At 38.8% G+C, this 23,208-nt stretch overlaps 1 long non-coding RNA gene across 2 annotated transcripts in view; it reads left to right on the plus strand.

Annotated features, from left to right (window-relative positions):
- LOC139703351 (uncharacterized) overlaps positions 1–21,611 on the plus strand; it is a 140,476-nt gene extending 118,865 nt beyond the window's left edge. For both annotated transcript variants that reach the window (XR_011705726.1, XR_011705725.1), the window contains one exon: positions 21,333–21,611. This is a non-coding gene — a long non-coding RNA (uncharacterized lncRNA). The remainder of the gene's footprint in view (positions 1–21,332) is intronic.
- Positions 21,612–23,208: the final 1,597 nt, after the last annotated feature.

Consider the following 23,208-nt stretch of genomic DNA (forward strand, 5'->3'; position numbering starts at 1 on the left):
CACCACTTCTGGCCTATTTGTATTTTTGTACCTGTTATTTACTTCCCTTTATTCCCCTTCTTCCTACCTTTCCAGCCTTTAGCGACCTCTATTCTACTCTCTTCTCCTATGAGATCAACTTTCTTAACTCCCATATTTGAGTCAGAACATGTGACATTTGTCTTTCTGTGCCTGGCTTATTTCACTCAATATAATGTCCTCCAGTTCCATCCATATTGTTGTAAAGGACAGTATTTTATTATTTTTTAAGGCTGAATAGAATTCCATGATGTATGTAGACCATATTTTCTTTATCCATTCGTCAGTTGGTGGACTCCTTGGTTGATTCCTTGTCTTGGCTATTGTGAATAGTGCTGCATTGACCATGGGCATGCAGGTCTCTCTCTCTCTCTCTCTCTCTCTCTCTCTCTCTCTCTCTCTCTCTCCACATGAGAGTTTATTTGTCAGAGCTGACAAATAAAGTCACATCCCTCTATAGTGGACGGAGTCCTGCAGATGTCTCTTTGACATTTCATTTCCTTTGGACATGAAAATTTCCAAATTGAAATAACTGGATATATTTTATTTTATTTTTGGTGCTGGAGATTGAACCCAGGACCTTCTGCATGCTAGGCCAGTGCTCTACTACTGAGCTATACCTCCAGCTATTTTTCATTTCTTGAGGAACCTCCATACTGTTTTCCATAACAGCTACACTAATTTACATTTCCATTAATAGTGTGTAAGATTTATCTTTGCCCCTCTAAAATTATAACTTTGATAAAAGATTCTGTTCAGGATTTTAGAAAAGCATGGATCCTAATTCTTTAGATTATTTTTGGAATTCTGAAATGAAAAATAATAGCCTAAGAGCTGTGGATGTAGCTCAGTGCTAGAGAGCATGTCTAGCATGCATGAGTTTGATACCCAGTACTACCAAAAAAAAAAAGATGATGCTATGAGAAATACTAGCCTATATTTCAATTTTATTTTTCCTCCTATGTCTTTTTTTATAACTTTGCTAATAAGAGTAGGCAATATTTTGCTTTTTTCACATTTTTAGTTGTTGCATTATTGTTGTACATATTGATGGGATTCATTGCTACATATTCATACATACACATGATATAACAATACAATTTGGCCAATATCCCCAGCACTTCCCCCCTCCCTCTCTAACTCACACCCCTTGTTCCCTTTTCTCTACTGATCTCTCTTTGATTACCATGAGATCTGTCCCTACCTTTCTTTTCCTTTTTCTTCTCTAGCTTCCACATATGAAAAAAAACATACATCCCTTGACTTTTTTAGTTTGACTTATTTTGCTTAAAATAATGGTCTATATTTCCATCCATTTTCCTGTAAATGCCGTAATTTTATTTTTTTATGGTTGAGTAAAACTCCATTGTGTATATACACCATATTTTCTTTACCCATTCATCTCTTAATGGACACCTAGACTGGTTCCATAATTTGGCTATTGTGAATTGTGCTGTTATAAACATGGGTATGCATGTATCACTGTAGTTGATGACTTTAATTTTTTAGGATAAATACCAAGGAGTAGCATAAATGGGTCATATGGTTGTTCCATGCTAGTCTTTTGAGGAACCTCCATAATTATTTCCATAATGGTTGTACTAATTTACAATCCAACTAAGAGTATAATAGTGTACCTTTCCCTCCCTCATAATCTCCATCATTTATTATTATTTGTATCCTTGATGACTGCCATTCTGACTGGTGTGAGGTGAAATCTCAGTGCAGTTTGATTTGCATTTCTCTAATTGCCAATGATATTGCAGATTTTTTCATATATTTGTTAGCCATTTGCATTTCTTCTTTTCAGAAGTGTCTATTTAATTCAATTGCCCATTTATTAATTGAGTTATTGATTTTTGTTTAAAGTTTTTTGAATTATTTATATATTCTAGATATTAATCCTCTGTCGGAAGAGTAGCTAGCAAAGATTTTCTCTCATTCTGTAGGTTCTCTCTTCACATTCCAAATTACTTCCTTTGCTGTGAATAAGTTTTTTAATTTGATACCATCCCATTTATTAACTTGTGGCATTATTTCTTGAGCTTTAGGGGTTCTATTAAGTTGCATAGCTTTTGGTCTAATTCCTAGATCTTGGATCCACTTTGAGTTGATTTTTGTGCAGGGTGAGAGATGAGGATCTAGTTTCATTCTTCTACATGTGGATAATCAGTTTTCCCAGCACCATTTGTTAAAAAGGCTGTCTTTTCTCCAATGTATGTTTTTGGTAACTTTGTCAAGGATCAGATGTAGATGTGTGGGTTTGTCTCTGTGTCTTCTATTCTGTACCACTGGTCTTCGTATCTGCTTTTATGCCAATATCATGCTGTTTTTGTTACTATAGCTCTGTAGTATAATCTGAAGTTAAGTATTGTGATGCCTCCAGTGTTGCTTCTTTGGCTTAGAATTGCTTTGGCTATTTTGGGTCTTTTATTCTTCCAAATGAATTTTAGAACTGTTCTGTGAACAATGGCATTGGTATTTTAATGGGTAATGCTTTTTAATTAAGGAAAATAAAAGCCACTTTGGCACATGGCTCTAACAAAGTTACTCAAGAACCAAATTACAAAGAAAAGGGAGGAAGTTCCCTTTTAATCAGTTGTAATAAAATTCTTAGCCTATGTGTAGATTGACATATATTTACTGTATATTTTTTTCTAAAATGCCCAGTTTGGAGCCAGGCACAGTGGTACATGGCTGTAATCCCAGCAGCTTGGAAGGCTGAGGCAGGAGGATTATGAGTTAAAAGGCAGTGACAGCAATTTAGCAAGGCTATGAGCAACTTAGTGAGATCCTGTCTCAAAATAAAACATAAAAAGGCTTGAGGATGAGGCTCAGTGGTTAAGCATCCCTGGGTTCAATCCCCGGCTAAAAAAAAAAAAAAAAAGCCTAGGTTAGTGTATCTAGGCTGGTAATGATTATGCATAAAAAATAAGAATGCTGGCTGTGGGGGCACCACCTGTAATCCCAGCTGGGGAGGCTGAGGCAGGAGGATCACAAATAGAAGACCAGCCTTGGCAACTGGGTGAGATCCTATCTAAAAAAAGGCTGGAGATGTAGTTCATCTGGGTTCCATTCCAAGTAACAAAACAGATTCTTCTTTTAAGAATGAGAGCTTGGCGGGGGTAGTGTGGGGTGGGGTGGGGTTGTGGCTCAGTGGTAGAGTGCTTGCCTCGCAGGTGTGAGACCCTGGGTTCAAGCCTCAGCACCACATAAAAATAAATAAGTGAAATAAAGGTATTGTGTCCAACTACAACTAAAAAATAAGTATTTAAAAAAATAATGACAGTTGGGGGTATAGCTCAGTGATAAAGCACTTGCCTAGCATGCAAGAGGCCTAGCTTTGATCCCCAGCAACACAATACACACACACACACACACACACACACACACCTGTGTACAGAAAAGAAATAAAGAAAACTAAAAAAGAAATGGAAGGATGTACATACATTTTAAATACTAAAAATATTTAAAATATTTTTTAGTTGTAGAAGAACACAATCTTTTTTTAAAAAAAATATAGTTGTAGATGGACATCATGCCTTTATTTATTTTTTTATGTGGTGCTGAGGATCGAATGCAGTGCCTCACACGTGCCAGGCAAGTGCTCTGCCATTGAGCGACAGCCCCAGCCCCATCTTTATTTTTATGTGTTTATTTTTACGTGGTGCTGAGAATTGAACCCAGGACCTCACACGTGCCAGGCAAGCACTCGATCTACCACTGAGCCACAACCCCGGCCCCAAATATTAAAAATGTTAAAATGTAAGACAATATAAGATTTAGAAGATAACCTAAGACTAGTTGTTTTTGTATATATTTTTGTTTGTCATTGACAGGAATTTATTTTCCATTTGAAAGGTTTGTCTGAGTGAGTCTATACATAAACACGTGATATGCAAATGTAGATTTCCTGAACAGGCACAAAATTATAGGAAGATTTAGTACAGGAAAAAAACAGACTTGAGCCATGTATCTGTGAACTTCTAGTAAGGTAGATGATCTCACATCCTCCTGCCCTCTTGGGTGTGGGCCCCTGCTCTTCAGAAAGGGTCTCAAATGAGATCCATTCACATAGCAACTACAAAGATTCTTTGAATATTTTTTTCTTAGTTACAAAAAAATACATAGTTTTTTCAGAACAATTTTCTTCTTTTTTGTTGGTTCTTTTTACTTATACATAACATTATGATTCATTTTGACATCATTATAAAAGCATTGAATGTAATTTGCTATAATTCAGTCTACAGTATTTCTCCTTTCCCTTCCCCCTCTTTTCCCCTGTTCCTTTCCCTCTACTAATCTTTCTGCTATTTACTTATAGTTTATTTTTATTTTTATTTTTGGAGGTATTGGGAATGAACTCAGGGGCACTCAACCACTGAGCCACATCCTCAGCCCTATTTTATATTTTATTTAGAGACAGGGTCTCACTGAGTTGCTTAGCGCCTCCACATTGCTGAGGCTGGTTTTGAACATGTGATCCTCCTGCCTCAGCCTCCGGAGTCACTGGGATTACATGCATGTGCCATCGTGCCCAGCTGTAGTTTTTTGTTAAATTAGTGCCTTGCAGAGGTACATGATGGTGAGATTCACTGTGCTATATTCATATATGTGCAAAGGAAAGTTAGGTCAGATTTGTGCCACTGTTCTTATCTTTCCTACTCCTTCCCCCTCAATCCCCTTGCTCTACTCCACTGATTTTTTTCTTCTCTTTTGATACAATTCCCCCAACACACACACACTTTTCTTTTTTTCCCTTATGTTAGGGCTAGCTTCCACATTATCAAAGAAACCATTTGACCCTAGACTTTCTGGGTCTGGCTTATTTCACTTAGCATGTTCTGTTCCATCCATTTACCAGCAGATGGCAAAATTTCATTCTTCTTTATGGCTAAATAATACTTCATTATGTATATATACCACATTTTTTTCAGATGATTTGATATTCATTAGCAGACCAACATTTACAGCATCCAGGCCTAATTCACCATTCCCAGTACCAGGGTTAAATGTGTCCAACAAAAATTATTCTGTGTGTAAAACTGACTTTGAAAAAGGGCGATGTTCATTTGAGAAATAGTATTTTCAAGTGTATCATAAATATTGTTACATAGTGAACTATGTGAAATCTTCATGAGAAAGCAAATTTTTTTTTGTGTGTGTGGTGCTGGGGTCAATTGAACCCAGGGCCTTATGCATGTGAGGCAAGTATTTAACCAACTGAGCTATATCCCCAGCCCAAATCAAAGTTTAAATGGTGGGAATTTTGTATTCTAGAATCAGTAGCACTACAATCGGAATAAGCACCAGATTTACAAGAATGGAATTCATAAAGATGAAGACCTACTGTGTGTTGTGTATTTATAGACCTTGCTAACAGTCCTAAAAGCCCATATGCAATACAGGTATTGTTAGCTTGGTTTTACAAACGAGAAAACTGATCCTTGGAGATGAAATAATGTGCCCAGGGTGAATGATTTGTCAAGTTGTCAGATTGCAAAACCCAAGCTTCACCACTGTCTCCCCAAGTGATGAATTTTCACAGAAGTCTTTCCATAGTTCTCTTTACTATGTAAAAAATTACTCCAGAACTAAGCAGCTTTAAACAACTTACATTTATTATCTACAGTTTCTGTGCCTCAGGAGTCTGGTCACAGGTTAAGTGGGTTATCTGGCTTTGGTCTCAAATAAAGTGACCAGCTGGGGCTTTGGTCTCATCTGAAGACTTGATCGGTAAAAGATCCAAATCCAAGCTGACTCACAGAGTTGCTGGACAGAGGGACTCTGTTCTTTGTCACAGGGGCCTCCCGTTGGGGCATTTGACCACATGGCAGCTAGTTTCATCAGAGAAAGCCAACAAGAAGGCCAGAAAGAGTGGCAGCAATAGGGAGAGAGAATGTTACAACTCATAGTGTTTTAGAACCTAACCATGAAAGTGACATCCTGTCATTTTTGTCATATTCCATTAATTTGAAGCTAGTCACTAGGTTCAGCCTACACTCAAGGGGAGGGAATTCCACAAGGGTGTGAATATCAGAAGGTGGGGTCATTGAGAGCCGTGATGGGAGCTGCCAACCACAGTCTTCTTGGCTCTACTGTTGATGGTCAGAATGTCTTTATTTTATTTGTTTATTTTTATGTGGTGCTGAGGATTGAACCTAGGGCCTCACACATGTTAGGCAAGTGCTCTGCCACTGAGCTACAGCCCCAGCCCCTTGGCTCTACTGTTAAATAATTTAATTTATTGTGTTTCATTTTTTTGTTTGTTTTTTGCAATACTGGAGATCCAACCCAGGGTTATTCTACAATTCAGTTACATCCCCAGCCCTTTTTAATTTTGTTTTTGAGACAGGGTATCACTAAGTTGCTAAGGCTGGCCTCAAATGTGGGATCTTCCTGTCTTAGCTTCCCAAGAAGCTGGGATTGCAGATGTTGTGCCACCACACCCAGCCTTCATTGTGCTTTTTTTCTATGAAAGGCTAAGAAGAGGGCTGGGGCTGTAGCTCAGTGGTAGAGTGCTTGCTTCACATATGTGAGGCACTGGGTTCAATCCTCAGCACCATATAAATAAATAAAATGAAGGTATTGTGTCCATCTACAATTTAAAATTTTTTTTAAAGAATAAGAAGATAATAGAAACATTGATTAACTTTGGACCTAAAACATTTTTAAATTTTATGATTTAGAAGATACCTTTTAAAATCAGAGGAAACCACAAAAGGAAGAGAAATAACATCTATAATTTATGAACCAGTAAGGAAAAAATTTAAATGTGTAATGGAAAGATTTAAAAACTTTATAACTCCAACATATAATAGGAAAAAAGAAAGGGAAAGGACAGTAAACATCAAACATAAGATGGTAGTAATAAATCCAAATACTATTTGTTTGAAATATTAAACATATATTTGGATTGGAATTTGTTGCTGTCATTAATTCAGCCATAGGCTGAAAGTATCTAGACAAGAAAATACCTAGAACAAAACCACAAAGAAAATGGAGGGGGCTGGGGTTGTGGCTCAGCGGTAGAATGCTGGCCTAGTGCATGTGAGGCCCTGGGTTCAATCCTCAGCACCACATATAAATAAATAAAATAAAAGTATTGTGTCCAATTACAACTAAAAAATAAATATTAAAAAAAAAGAAAAAGAAAATGGAGGGATATAATTAGATATGCCAAACAAGTAAGAACCAAAAGAGAGTTCGACCACATCAACTCTTTTTTTTCCACTATGGATTGAACCCAGGGGCACTATATCTCTAAGCTACATCCCCAGTCCTGCCCTTTTTATTTATTTATTTTTATTTTGAGACAAGGGTCTCATTAAGTTACCCAAGTTAGTCCAAGTTCTCCTGCCTCAGTTTCCCAAGTAGCTGGTATTATAAGTGTGCACCATCATGTTCAGCTGCTAAACTTCTTTTTTTTTTAAGAGAGAGAGGAGAGAGAGAGAGAACTTTTTTAATATTTATTTTTCAATTTTCAGTGGACACAGCATCTTTATTTTATTTATTTATTTATTTTTATGTGGTGCTGAGGATCGAACGCAGAGCCCCGTGCATGCCAGGCAAGCGCGTTACCGCTTGAGCCACATCCCCAGCCCCACTAAACTTCTTTCAAAAAAAGGAAGAAAAGTGTCAGGCACAGTGACACACACACACACATATAGTCCCAGCTACTTGGGAAGCTGAGGTAGGAGAATCGTTTGAGCCCAGGAGTTTGAGGCCATCTCAAAAAAACTTTTTTAAAAGATGGTAAGAGAATGAGAAGACAAGTCACAAATTGGAGAAAATATTTGAAAACAATGTATCTAACAAAGGAATGTTATTCAAAATTGCCAAGAACTCTTAAAACTCAACAATAAAAAAATAAATAATCCATTTAAAATGGGCAAAAGAATATCTGAGTGTGGTAGTTTATGCCTTTAATCCCAGTGACTCAGGAGACTGAGGCAGGAGGATCTCAAATCTAAGGCCATCTTGCCCCCACAACTTAGTGTGACCCTATCTCAAAATTAAAAATGAAAAGGGCTGGGGACATAGCTCGGTGGTAGAGCACTCCTGAGTTCAAACTCCAGCACCAAAAACATTTTAAAAAATTAAATGTATTAAATTGAATTGAAAAATGGGCAAAAGACACAGACATCTCACCAAAGAGGATGTTCAGATGGCAAACAAGTATATAAAAAGATGCTAGGCTGGATGTGGTGGCACATTCCTGTAGTCCAGCTACTTGGGAGGCTAAGTCATGAAGGATCTGTATAAGGAGACCCTGGCTCAAAAAATAAATAGGAAGAACAGAAAAAATAATAGATGCTTAGTATCATGTGTCATTAGGAAATTGTAATTTAAAACAAGATAACCACTAGAAACCTATTAAAATGGCAAAAATCCAAAACACTAGCAACACTAAATGCTGGCACAATTTTGGAACAACAGGAATTCTCATTCATTGCTGGTGGGGTGTAAAATGGTTTAGCCATTTTTTTTAAGAGAGAGAGAGAGAGAGAGAGAGGTTTTTTAATATTTATTCTTTAGTTTTTCGGTGGACACAACATCTTTATTTTTTTATGTGGTGCTGAGGATCGAACTCAGCACCTCGCACATGTTAGGCAAGTGCTCTACCATTGAGCCACAACCCCAGACCCAGTTTAGCCACCTTGGAATACAATTTTGTGGTTTCTTTCTTTTTTTTTTTTAATATTTTTTAGTTGTAGTAGACACAATACCTTCATTTATTTATTGATATGTGGTGCTGAGGATCGAACCCAGGGCCTCAAATGTGCCAGGCGAATGCTCTACCGCTGAGCCACACCCCCAGCCCCTTGTGGTTTCTTTCAAAACTAAGACCATATAACCTAGTTAACATACCATATAACAATTGTTTGTTCTCCTTGGTATTTACCCAAATAACTGGAAAACTTATGTCTACATAAAACCACACATGGATGTATATAGCAGCTGTATTCAGAGTTGTCAAAACTTGAAAGCAACCAAGAGGTCCTTCAGTAGATGATTCAATACATAAACTGTGTTATATCCAAATAATGGTATATTACTCAGCACTAAAAAGAAATGAGCTATCAAGCCATGAAAAGACTTGGAGGATGCCAGACACAGTGGCACACACCTGTAATCCCAGTAGCTTGGGAGGCTGAGGCAGGAGGATTGCAAATTCAAGGCCAGTTTCAGGAATTTAGTGAGGCCCTAAGCAGCTCTGCAAGTCTCTAAATTTAAAAAGGGCTAGGGGTGTGGCTCAGGGGTTAAGTGCCCCTGGGTTCAATCCCTGGGGCAAAACAAAAACAAAAACAAAACAAAAGCCCCACAAAAAAACAAAGACTTAGAGGAAATTTAAATGCTTTTTACTAAGTGAAATAAGCCAGTCTAAAAGGCAACACATTGTATGATTCCAACTATATGATGTTCTAGAAGATGAAAAATTATTGTGACAGAAAAAAGATCAGTGGTTTCCAGGGGTCATGAGGGTGGGAGGGATAAACAGGCAGAGCACAGAGGATTTTTAGGGAAGTTAAAATAGTTTGCAAGCAGAGTATGGTGGCTCACGCCTGTAATTCCAGCTATTTGGGAGGCTAAGGCAGGAGGTTCATGAGTTCAAAGCCAGCCTCAGCAACTTAGCAAGACCCTAAGCAACTCAGCGAGACCCTGTCTCAAAAAAATATAAAAAGGGGCTGGGGATGTCACTCAGTAGTTAAACACCTCAGGGTTCAATCCCTGGCGCCAAAAACAAAACAAAACAAAAAATTATGCACACTACTGTAATGGTGAATACATGTCATTTACATACTTGTTCAAATCCATAGAAGGTACACACAATATCAAGGGGCTAGGGATTTGGCTCAATGGTAAAGCATTTGTCTGGCATGTATGAGGCCCTGAGTTGGATCCCCAACACTGCAAAAAGGAAAAAAGAAAAGAAAAGAAACCTAATACAAATTGTGGACTGTGGGAGATAATGATGTGTAATCTCATCATTCATAACAAATGTACCACTCTAGTGGAGGATATTGAAAACTGGGAAGACTGTATATGTTGGGGAGCATGGGGTGTTTGGGGAATCTCTGCACTTTCTGCTTAATTTTGCTGTGAAACCTAAAACATACAATAAAGTTTATTTTTAAACAGAAATAAATTCTATTTTATAAAAGAACTTAAAACAGTGATTCCTTAGTCACTGTACACATGTTTGCAGTCTGAGATTATAATTAAGATACTGAATATAAACAAGGTTATGGTCATGATCAGTGGAAACTATAAGTTTTGTAGCAAACCCCTCTGAAAAAAAAATCTGTGAATTATATATTTGTGAGCTCTAATGAAGGTTACTAAATAGACAATAAAAAAGCGGTCTGCTTGTTCTTTCTAAACGTGGGCTCGTTAATGGGTAAAATGCAAGTCCCTCCTCTTTTGTCTCCTTCATCCATTTCTAGGAGAGAGAGCAATTCTTCAATTGTGTTTGATGGCATTTGTTTGACACCATTAATTCTTGTCCCGCAGTGTGTTTTCTCTTCCAGTTCTCAGCATGGGAAAACTAGTGGAACAAAGACAACTCCTGGCCCTCGTGGAGTCTTCTTGGCCTTCTCTTAAATCCCTCGCTTTCTAATTAGGCACAGTAGGAGAGGACCTTTGCTGCCCCCTGCTGCTCCCCAGGGCTTGCCGAGGTCCCGTGGTGCCTTTCACTCCTCTTCTAAGGAAAAGAAACGTGTGGGTCCCACTTTGCTGAAACTAAGCACTCTCTAACCAGTTACCCTTCAATTCATTTCAGAGAGGCCTCCTAAAAGTTGCCATTTGACAATGCCTAGGTGACAGAAGAGGCTTCTGATGCCATCCTCTGGAGGAAATGAATAACCAAACTCAAAATTTGAAATCCAGGGCAGAGGGTGTAGATGGGACTGCAGGCCACATATTGAGATCTCATTGAAAATTTGTCCTTTCAATCAGTTCCTTTACTTAAGCAACTGACTATGATTAGCGTCTCCACAGTCGAAATAGAAATACATTACAGGTCTTTAATCAGCCACTGAATTCTACTGCCTGGCTTGGTTGTGGTTTTCCAATGATTTCAAAGAAATTAGAAACTATCTTTCAAAAAATATTTATTAAATACCTTTTTGCACATAGCAGTTTTTTGTTTTGTTTTGTTTTGTTTTTTGGCAATGTGTAACGATAGTGCAATAGGCATGGCCTCTCCTCTACAGAAATTTATCATTTCAGGACATTGAATTGGTTGCAGGACAATGGGTGGATCTGGAAATCATCATGTTAAGCAAAATAAGCCAGGCTCAGAAAGACAAGTCTTGTATATTCTCTCTCATATGTGGAATTTGGGGAAATAGAAAAGACAACATGAAACTAGAAGGGATCCAGGAATCATGCTACATGCCTGAAATCCAGTGACTCAGGAGACTGAGGCAGGAGATCACAAGCTCAAGGTCAGCCTGGACAATTTAGCAACACCTTGTCTCAAGATAAAATTTTATATAGCTCAGAGGTAGAGTGTCCCTGGGTTCCATTCCCAGTGGGGTACCAGGAAGAAGAGAGTAAAAGGAAGTCTATTGGAGAAGAGGAAGGGGATGGGGGAGGGGAGAATAGAAGGTAGGAGAAGTTGGGGGAGGTATGATATGATCAAAGTACGTTATATATATGTAGGGAAATAGCAAAATGGATCCTATTATTTTGTATAATTAATATGCAATAATAAAGATAAATTTTAAAAATACAAAAAAGTGTTCTATAGAAGTACAAGAAAAAGAGAATAGTCGGATCAATACAGAGCTGAAAAGTTATTTCCCTTTAACAATCTAATCAGAGATATATTTTGGAAACAGGGTTAAGAGATGATAGAAAGCAAGCTGGGCTTTAATCTCAGCAGCTTTGGAATCTGAGGCAGGAGGATCAGCCAGCCTCAGCAACTTAGCAAGGCCCTAAGCAAATTAGCAATACTCTGTCTCAAAATAATATATAAAAGATGGCTTGGGATGTGGCTTAGTGGTTAAGTGTTCCTGGGTTCAATTCCTGGTACCAAAAAAAAAAGTTAGAAAGCAAATAATATTGCCACCAGAGAACAAAAATTGGACAGAAATAGTTCAGGTTAAATTCTTTGTGTTTACTTATTTATTTTGAGGCAAGACTTAGCTATGTTGCCCAAACTAGTCTCAAACTCCTGTGCTCAAGCAATCTTCCTATCTAAGTCCTCTAGTGCTCAGACTACAGATGCACTGGCCAGAAAGAACCTTGTTTTAAAAGACAGCAAAAGACTGGGGATGTGACTCATTGGTAGAGCGCTTGCCTAGTGTGCCAAAGACCCTGGATTTATCTATCTCCACACCACAAAAATAAATAAATAAATAAAATCTTAAAAAGAAAAGAAAAAAAAGAAGGAAGGAAGAAAAAATGATTTGGGGGCAATATAGAGATAGCCCCCAAGAACTATGGTCCATTTGTGGGAGCTGGAAAAGTCTGACTGCAAGCAAAGGAAATAATAGAGTTCTTTCTGAAGACTCCTAGAAAAGGTGCTTATAATTCCCATCACGGGTCTTTGAGCAAGTTGACCTTCTTTGGTAGAGAGAAAGCTACAGCACACCAAGCTCTTGTGTTGCATTTGTGGAGTGAGGGCCAGGCCCTGTGCTTATCTTCTAGGCACAAACTGTGGTTGGTGCTACTGTGGCTGCTGGCACAAGATAAAGCCTGTTGGTCTGGTTCCGTACATGCTTGCTTGCTTACTGACTCCTTTCCCTTCCTTCCCTCCCTCCTCCCTTTCTCCTTTGAGGTATAATTGGCATACCATAAAATTTTCTCATAGTGTCAATCCAATAATTTTTAGTAAAAAATTTTTTGGAGGTACTGGGAATTGAACCCAGGGGCCCAGGGGCACTGAATCACTGAGCCACATCCCCAACCATTTTTTATATTTTATTTAGAGACAGGGTCTCACTAAGTTGCTTAGGGCCTTGCTAAGTTGATGAAGCTGGCTTTGAACTTGTAATCCTCCTGCCTCAGTCTCAAAAGCTGTTGGGATTACAGGCCTGAGTCACCATGCCTGGGTACCCATTTTATTTTTGAGAAACACAAAGAGTATGTATTTTGTTGACCTTGAATCCTTCCTGAGTATTCATGTTGGTGACCTGAAGGATGAGTGGGTCACCTCAGGTTGAGCACAAGGCCTTTCTTACTCACTTCACTCTTCCACTGCTCTTGTTTGGGTTACTATAACAAAATACAGTGGATTGGGTAATTTATCAAGAACAGAAATTTCTTTCTCACAGTTCTAGAAATTGGGAACTTTGAGATCAAGACACTGGCAGATTCAACTGGTGACAGCTTGCTTTCTACTTCATAGATAGCATCTCTTGCTGTCTTAAATGGCAGAAAGAGCAAACAGTTGCCTCTCACCCTTTTCATAAGGGCACTAATCCCATCGATGGAGACTCCAACTTCATGACTTCACCACTCCTAAAGGCTTCATCTCTTGATACTATCATGATGATGATTAAGTTTCAACCCACTTACAGACCAGGGCACACCCACATCCCACTCCACCATTTCCTGAACAGCTCCTCCTAGCAGTGGCTAATAGAGGGCTTCCACCCATCCTCTTAGTGATGCTGGCTCCCTTACCAGGGCATTGCTTATCACTTTGGTAAACTGAGGATCTGCCGAACCTTCATGGAACACAGTCATCCAGCACATTTTCCCAATCTTTCATAATCTCTCTGTTCCACCAATGCCTGCTTCTTTGAACCTTTAAGTCCCTTCACCTACCATTTCTAGTTTCCTTAGCAAGGTGCTTTCTTCAAGTTTCCAGGGCTTGAGTCACATATTTATTTATTTTATTATTATTTTTTAAAGACAGAGAGAGAGAGAGTATTTATATATATATATATATATATATATATATATATATATATATATATATATATATATATATATATTTAGTTTTCGGCGGACACAACATCTTTGTTTGTATGTGGTGCTGAGGATCGAACCCGGGCCGCACGCATGCCAGGCGAGCGCGCTACGGCTTGAGCCACATCCACAGCCCTTGAGTCACATATTTAAACATTTCTATTTGGACAATTGGTATGAAAACTTCAAGCCAGGTGCGATGGCACACTCTTGTTATCCCAGTGACTCAAGAGGCTGAGGCAGGAGTATCACAAGTTCAAATCCAGCCTCAGCAATTTAGCAAGGCCCTAAGTAACTCAGAGAGACCCTGTCTCTAATAAAATATAAAAAGGTTGGGGATGTGGCTCAGTGGTTAAGTGCCCCTGGGTTCAATCCCTGGTACAAAAACAAAAACAAAAATAAAAAACTTCAATAGTGTAAGAATTTTTTAAAATTCTAAAAAGCTTAGAGAAAAAACAAACAGGCCAAATTTAAAAGAATAAGAATCAAAGGGATTCATTGGTTTGGAAGAGAAACTAAGAACTGTTGTTCATTGTTTTTCCCCATGTGTCCAAGCCCCCAGGCACATAGTAGACACTTAGTACCTAGTTGAAATAGCTGATTAGAGCAGTGTCTTTAAAAAAAGTGTTTCAAATTGTATTTCAAACAGATACATAAAAGTACAGCCAGGCATGGTGGTGAATGCTTGTAATTCCAGTGACTCCAGAGACTGAGGCAGGAGGATTGCTAGGTCAAGGTCAGGCTCAACAAGTTAGCAAGACTGTCTTAAAATCAAAAAATAAAAAATAAAAAAAGACTGGGGTTATAGTTCGGTAGAGCAACCCTGGGTTCAATCTCCAGTGCCATCAGTACTATCTATATCTATCTATATCTGTATCTGTATCTATCTATGTATTTATGTATCTATATATAATTAATTTGGTACCACGTAATGTTTTGGTACATGTACACATTGTGTAATGTTCAAATCAGGTTAAACATGCTTAACTCCTCAAAAGTTTTTCATTTCTTTATGGTGAAAACTTTCAAAAATTTTTTTTCTAGCTTTTAAAATTTTATAGTATATTATTGTTCTTTATAGTTACCCCAATGTACAATAACACACTAGCACTTCTTACTATTATCTAACTGTAATTTAGTACCTATTGATCAACTGTCCCCATCTCTTTCTCCACCCTACTTTTTCTGGCCTCTGATAATCACCAATCTACTTTCAACTTCTATGAGATAAAACTTTTTTTGGCAGTGCTAGGGATGAAGCCCATAACCTATGAATGCTAGGCAAGTGTTCCACCACTGAGCTATACCCCCAGTTCAAGATAATTTTTTTAAAATTCCCCATATGAATGAGATAATGTGGCATTTGTGTTTCTGTGCCTGGCTAATTTCACATACCATAATGAGCTCTAGTTTCATCCATGTTGTCACAAATGATATGATTTCATTCTTTTTTATGGCTGAATAATATTCCTTGATGTATATGCACCACATTTTCTTCATCCATTCATCTGTTGATGGACACTCAGGTTGTTTCCATTTCTTTGCTACTGTGAATAGTGCTGCTATGAATATAGCAATGCAGGTGCCTCTTGAACATACTGATTTCATTTCCTTTGTATATATACCCAGTAGTGGGATGCTTGGATCATATGGTAGTTCTATTTTTAATTTTTTGAGGAACCTCCATACTGTTTTCCAACATGGCTGTACTAATTTACATTCCCTCCAACAGTGTACAAGTATTTGCTTTTCTCTACATCCTTGCTAACACTTGTAAAACTAGCTTGAAATCTAGGTCTTCATCACTGACCAGTGAACTTGCAAGAGTAAGGACAAGATATAGTTACCATGGGGGCTAGGGACATAACTCTAGGGGTAGAGTACTTGCCTAGCATATTGGAGGTCTTGGGTTCAATCCCCTAGTACTAAATATATATATATATATATATATATATATATATATATATATATATATATATATATATATATATATATATTTAGTATATATATTTAGTATATATATATAGTATATATATATAGTTACCATGGGACCATGAGGATTCCATGATTACTACTCAGAGCCCTTATGTCCCAGAGAATGTACTCCAGTTAACAGGAGGGAAAAAATACAGAATGAATACAGGATTCAAGGGTCAAGGTGGTGGTCACCTGTAATCCCCTCGTGGTGGTGTGGCAGACTGGGAGCTACAGCTTACTGCCCAGCATCTCCAGAGAGGATTGGACTGCAAATAATGTCCTAGGAAGGGAAAAGATCAAAATGAAAAAGTCAAATTTTCTTGGATTGATTTAGGGATTTTTATTCCTCTCCCTCAGTATCTTGGAAGTTATATTTCATATTCCGGTTACTTTAACATTTATATAGGATTTTTAACTGAAAGCTGCATTTTTTTACCAATAACTAAAGTCACTTACTCAACATTTGAGAGGTTTTTGATCCTCCAGCCTCCGGATCAAAGCTTTGTCTGCTTTTAAAAAATTCTTAGTTGCAGATGGATATAATACTTTTATTTTATCCAGTGCTGAGAATAAAATCCAGTGCCTCACCGTTTCCAGGCAAGCACTCTATCCTGAGCCACAATCCCAGCCCCCTATTTTCTGCTCTTAAAACATCAGATAGCCAGGTGCACTGGTGCAGGCCTGTAATTCCAGCGCCTTGGGAGGCTGAGGAAGGAGGATCGCAAGTTCAAAGCCAGCCTCAGCAAAAGTGAGGCCCCAAGAAACTCAGTGAGACCCTGTCTCTAAATAAAATACAAAATAGGGCTGGGAATGTGGCTCAGTGGTCGAGTGTCCCTGAGTTCAAGTGGTTGAGTTACCCCCTCAAAAACAACAACAACAAAACACCAGATTATACGCATCACTTTAACAAGAACAGCTTAATCTTCGTCATAGGACACTTCCTCTCCTAACTTTTGTTTTGGAAGTTATATTTTTGGTAGTTTAATTTCCAGCTTGTTGTCAAAAGTGTAACAATTATATATTAGTGTGGCTGGGGTATAGTTCAGTGGTAGAGCATTTGCCAAACATGCATGTGGCCCTAGGTTCCATCCCCAACACTGCAAAAATAATCAAGTAAAACTGATTTATATTTTTAAAATTGCAAAATATAATTCACAAGTGACTGAAAAATCACATATATTTAAGTATAGAAGAGAAACAGTATGAACCAAAATGATATGTACTAGTAAATCCAGTTTTATATAAGTGAGAAATTATTCTTAGGAGGATATTGGTTATGTGTGTCATTTATTTCTACAATGAACTTCCTTTTTTCTTTAGCTCTGGGGACCCAACCCAGAGCCTCACTCTACCAGTGAGCTATACCCACAATCCAGGTTCCTTCTTTCCTTCTGTTTTTGAAAAACCTTCAAGTGGCATGGATGACGTGTGTGTGTGTGTGTGTGTGTGTGTGTGTGTGTGTGTGTGTGTGTGAGAGAGAGAGAGAGAGAGAGAGACTGTGTTGGGGGGGAGGGGGGACTGGGGATTGAAGCAGGGGCATTCTACCACTGAGCTACATCTCCAGTCCTTTTAATTTCTTATTTTGAGACAGTGTTTCACTAAACTTCCCAGAGTGGCCTCGAACTTGCAATCTTCCTGCCTCAGCCCCCAGAGTAGGGATTATAGGAGGCTCCATGACCATTTTTATTTGTTTGATTTTCGTCTACTCTGGATAGAACCCAGGGCTTTGAGCATTTTAGGCAAGCACTCTACCAATGAACTACACCCCCAGACCACTTTTAAATTTCAAGACAGGGTCTCAACCTTGGAGATTTTTGATCCTCCAGCCTCAGCTTCCCGGAGTAGCTGGGATTAGCATGGTCAAGGATGACTTTTCTAATGAGAAAACACTAATTTTCAAAGAAAAGGGTGGGGGCAGAGGGAAGGAAACAATGGAAAGCTATTTAATGGTAGCAGAAATGGCTCTTTTTCCAGAAGCAAGTCCTATAACCATAAGGCAAAACTGTCCTCCCTCTGACTGGGACTCACACGCACACACACACACACACACAAGCACACACACCGACTCATGCATTCAGGCGCGCACTCTTGCACAGATGTACACGTGCATGCTCCTACGGATGTGTGTCCCTTTGTGTGAGCATTGTATAGTGCACACTGATGAATCATCTGGTGAGTCCTGTGAGAATCTGATCTAAATTGCTATGTCTTGTTAAGCACCCCAACAAAAATTCCCTGGAGTCTTCTGAAAACAGACTGTGGGGTCCCTGCCATACAGTTTCCAATTCAGTGGGTCTGGGTTGGGGTTGAGAATGTGCATTTCCAACACCTGTTTCCCATTGATCCAGCTGCAGCTGGCCTGGAGACCCCCCCTTGTGAATCACTGGCTTAGTGTAGGAGTCAGCAATTGGAGGAGGACACTGGGAGTGAGCACGGCCCAGGAACTTGTAGCTGGGTAGCAGGAAATGCCTTCCTTTAGCCTTTAGGTTCCAGTACTGGTTGCCTGCTCCTGAGAATGTGCCTCCTCAAACTGACAAGCTGACTACACAGGACAGTTGCTGGTATCTAACATGGAACGATTGAATGCAGATTTACAAAGTATAAGTAGAGCAGAAATAAAATTCTAGAAATGATGTCTGAGGACAGATCGCAGTTTAGACCTCAGAAAGATTTCAAATTCAAAGAAACAAAGCGGCAGCATCCAGGAGCTGCTCCCCCGCAGAGCAGAGGGCATGCAACTTGTTTTTCTGCCTTCCTGGTACCTAATTTTTTTTTTTCAGATCCAAAGGGCGGGAGGAGAGCGAATACACTTGGGGGAGTTGGGTGAGGGTTTTGGGGTATTTCTGGAGCAACACTGCCATCAAGAGGAATCTGTGAGAGTAATCCTAGCAAGTCAGGAGCCTAAGGGCTGGAGGATCACAAGTTCAAATCCAGCCTCAGCAATTTAGAACCTATGTAACTTAAGAAGATCCTGCCTCAAATTAAAAAAAAAAAAAAATAATGATAAATGAAGGGTGGAGGATATGCCTCAGCGGTCGAACACCCCTGAGTTGAATCCCCAGTACCAAAAAAAAAAAAAAGGAATCTGTGAGAAAGTTTCAAGCCATAGGGTCAAATAAGAGGGGCCTGCAACATTAGAAAAGAATGCCTCGTAGTAGCAATTCCAGAAGCCCTGTAGAAAGATCCAGAAGCCAACGTGATGATTCTACTGATTAAAGATGGGATCAATTGCCAGGTGCAGTGGCACAAACCTGTAATCCCAGCAGCTCAGGAGGCTGAGGCAGGAGGATAATGAGTTCAAAGCCAGCCACAGCAAAAGTGAGGCTAAGCAACCCAGTGAGACCCTGTCTCTAAATAAAATACAAAATATGGTTGGAGATATGGCTCAGTGGTCAAGTGTCAAGTGTCCCTGAGTTCAATCCCAGGTACCCCCCCCCAAAAAAAAAAAAAAAGATAGGATAAGTTGACTGGTATGAACAGGTAGGTTCACATGCCCTTTTTGCCGTTTATTTACTGTTTGACTCTAGACATGTTACTAAAGCTCTCTGTGCCTCAGGTTCTTCATCTGTAAAATGGGAATATTAGTACTTTACCTACTTCATGGGTGGTTGTGAGGATTCATGAATAATGTGGAATAAAGTATTTTGTTCAAAATGAAGTATTTTGAACACATCTGCTTGCTCTGGCCCAAGAAGCTCTTTGCCATTCTATCAGAAATGACATAGAACCCAAGGTCAGTTGTCCACAATCCATGTTTGGCCAGAAATTATCTGACAAGTCTTGCTTGATTTTTTTGTCCATGTGAGGCAAGGACTCTACCAACTGAGCTATATCCCCAGCCCTGTTATTGTTGTTTCTATGTTTGTTCATTTTGGTACCAGGGATTGATCCCAGGGGCACTTAACCATTGAGTCACATCCCCAGCCCTTTTTATTTTTTATTTTGAGTCATGGTTTTGCTAAATTGTATAGGGCCTCACTAAGTCGCTGAGGTTGGCCTCAAACTTGCAATCTTCGTGCCTAAGCCTCTGGAGTCACTGAGATTACAGTCATGCACCACCATGCCTGGTCCTGATTGTTTTTCAAGATGGGATCTTATTCTGTTACCCAGGATGGGCTCAAACTCCTCATCTCAAAAGACCCACACACCTCAGCCTCCAGAGTGCTGGGAATGCTGGAACAAAATGCATACATCACCCTGCCTGGCTCAGTTTCTTTCTTTTCTTTTTTTTGGTTCTGGGGATGAAACACAGGGCCTTTTGCATACTAGGCAAGTGCTCTGTCACAGATATACTCCCAGCTCAGGAAGGTTCTCAATCCACAGGGAAGAGCCATTGTAATCTGGATCACAATGAACCCAATGGGGCCTCCTTTCTCCCAAGGTGAAATGTACTTGGCAACTATTTCAAGGCTTCCAGAATCTGTTTTTAGAGGCTGTGCAGGAAACCATTACAATAGCAGGCCCAGGACTGCTATTCTTAGATAGACATGCTCACAAAGATTAGCCCTTGGCAGTGTTAGGGACTGGTGCCTCCCACAATTCATATGTTGAAACCCTAACCTCATGTGTGGCTAGATTTGGAGACAGAGCCTTTAAGGAAGTAACTAAGTTTAAATAAGATCACAAGGGTAGGACTGTAAGTGGATAGGACTGGTATCCTTATCAGAAGAGGAAGAGACTTCAGAGAGGTCTCTCCCTACCATTACACATATCACTCAAAGGCCATGTCAGGATACAACAAGGCAGCTATCAGCCAGCCCTGTGCATACCTGTAATCCCAGAGACTCAGAAGGCTGAGTCAGGAGTATCTCAAATTCAAGGCCAGCCTTGATAACTTAGTGAGACTCTGCCTTAAAACAAAAAAATAAAAAATAAAAAGGACTGAGTAGAATGCACCTGGGTTCAATGCCAATGACACACACACACACACACACACACACACACACACACACATACACACACAAAATCATAGCTTTGAGTACCACTATATGCTGAGTCCTGAGTCATGATAGTGAATCATCAAACCTAAGTATGGTCTTGGGGAACCCCAACACTGAGTCTTTTTTTTTCTTTTTAGCACCAGAGGTTAAACTTAGGGGCACTCAACCACTGAGCCACATCCCCAGCCCTATTTTGTATTTTATTTAGAGACAGGATCTCACTGAGTTGCTTAGCACCTCGATTTTGCCAAGGCTGGCTTTGAACTTGCGATCCTCCTGCCTTAGCCTCCTGAGCTGTTGGAATTAAGGCATGCACCACAGCACCCAGCAGTCTTTTCTATATAGTACCATGCAACTCATTTTCTTTCTTTTTTTTTTGTTTCAGAATACTGTAATATTTTAATATTTGGTATAAAGGTTAAAAGAGAAAACTTTCAAAAGCAATAGCTAAAATAATTTGTTAATTTTTTACAGTGCCTCAAGAATACATTGTTAAAGGATGGCTTCACTGTTGAATTCTTCAAATAGAGGATCATTACTACCAATATTTCTCAGACTCTTCCCAAAATCTGAAGGACAGAGAATGTTGTCAAACTCAATGAGGCCAACACAACCTTGACTTCAGAACCTGACCAGGACACTACAAGAAAGGAAAATTACAGGCCAACCTTCCTGATGAACATAGACACAAAAATCTTTAACAAATAGTAGCAAACCAAATTCAACAGTACATTAAAAGGATTTTCTCCATGATCGAGTGGGATTTGTCCTAGGGATGCAACATACACAATCCTATGAATGTGTTATACCCCATTAATAGAAGGAAGAACAAAAAAAATATATATGGTCATCTAAATAGATGCAGAAAAACCATTTGATAAAATTCATAATGTTGTGATAGACTCTTACCAAATGAAGTACAGAAGGAATGCACCTCAAAGAGTATATATGGCAAGTCTATAGCTAACATTAAACTCAACAGTAACAGAGTTGAGAGCTTTTCCTCTAACATCAGAAATAAGATCCACTCTTGGGCTGGGGATGTGGCTCAAGTGGTAGCATGCTCGCCTGGTATGCGCAGGGCGCTGGGTTTGATCCTCAACACCACATAAAAATAAAATAAACATATTGTGTCCACCTAAAACTAAAAAATAAATATTAAAAAAAGAAATAAGATCCACTCTTGCCACTTCTATTCTAAGAAATTTAAAAGGAAATTTTTAAAAATCCAAATTGGAAAAGAAGAGCTTAAATACTTCCTTTTGGCAGGCAAACTGATCTTTTTTTTTTTTTATATTTATTTTTAAGTTTTCAGCAGTCACAGCATCTTTTGTTTTTTTTTTGTATGTGGTGCTGAGGATCGAACCCGGGCCGCACGCATGCCAGGCGAGTGCGCTACCGCTTGAGCCACATCCCCAGCCCAAGTAAACTGATCTTGTGTATAAGAAACCTAAAGACTCCAGCAACAGACTCTTAGAACTAATAAACGATTCGAACTTTCACATTCAGTAAAGTTATAGGATATGAAATTGACATACAAAAGTCTACTAGTGTTTTTATGCTCTTAAGAAGTTTGTAAAAAAGAAACCAAGAAAACAATCCCATTTATAATACCTACCAGAAAAATAACACCTAGGAATAAATTTGACCAAGGGTGAGAAAACTGTACATTGGAAAGTAAAAAACATGGATGAAAAAAAGTTAAAGAAGACACAAATAAATGGAAATAAATGATACCATGTTTATGGATCAGAAGAGTTATTGTTAAAATGTCCATGCACCTAAAGCAAACTATGGATTCAATGTAATCTGTATTTAATTTCCAATGACTTGACTTTTCACAGAACTAGGAAAAAAAGAAACTCCCCAATTTGTATAGGACCAAAAAAAAAAAAAAAAATCCCTGAAGAGCCAAAATAATCTTGAGCAAAAAGAACAAAGTTGGAGGCATCACACTATCTGACTTCAAAATATACTACAAAACTGTGGTGATCAAAACAGCATGATAGTGGAACTAAAAAAGCATATAAACCAAAAGAATATAGTAAAAACCCAGAAATAAACCCACAGATTTACAGTCAATGGATTTTTGACATAACAGGGAAAGGAGAGTCTTCAGTTAACAATATTGGGAAAATAGATATCTGTCCACGTGCAGAACAAAATTAAATCCTCTCACTATGTATAAAAATCAACTCTAAATGGATTAAAGATTTAACATATAAAATATCAAGCATTGAAACACAGGGCAGAATCATTGGTCTGGGCAATGCCTTTTTTAAATTTATTCTAATATGCTATACATGATGGCAGAAGGCAATTCATTTCATATTACACATATAGAGTACCA

The sequence above is a fragment of the Marmota flaviventris genome, chromosome X (genome assembly GCF_047511675.1).
Source record: "Marmota flaviventris isolate mMarFla1 chromosome X, mMarFla1.hap1, whole genome shotgun sequence".
NCBI classification, from domain to species: Eukaryota; Metazoa; Chordata; class Mammalia; order Rodentia; family Sciuridae; genus Marmota; species Marmota flaviventris.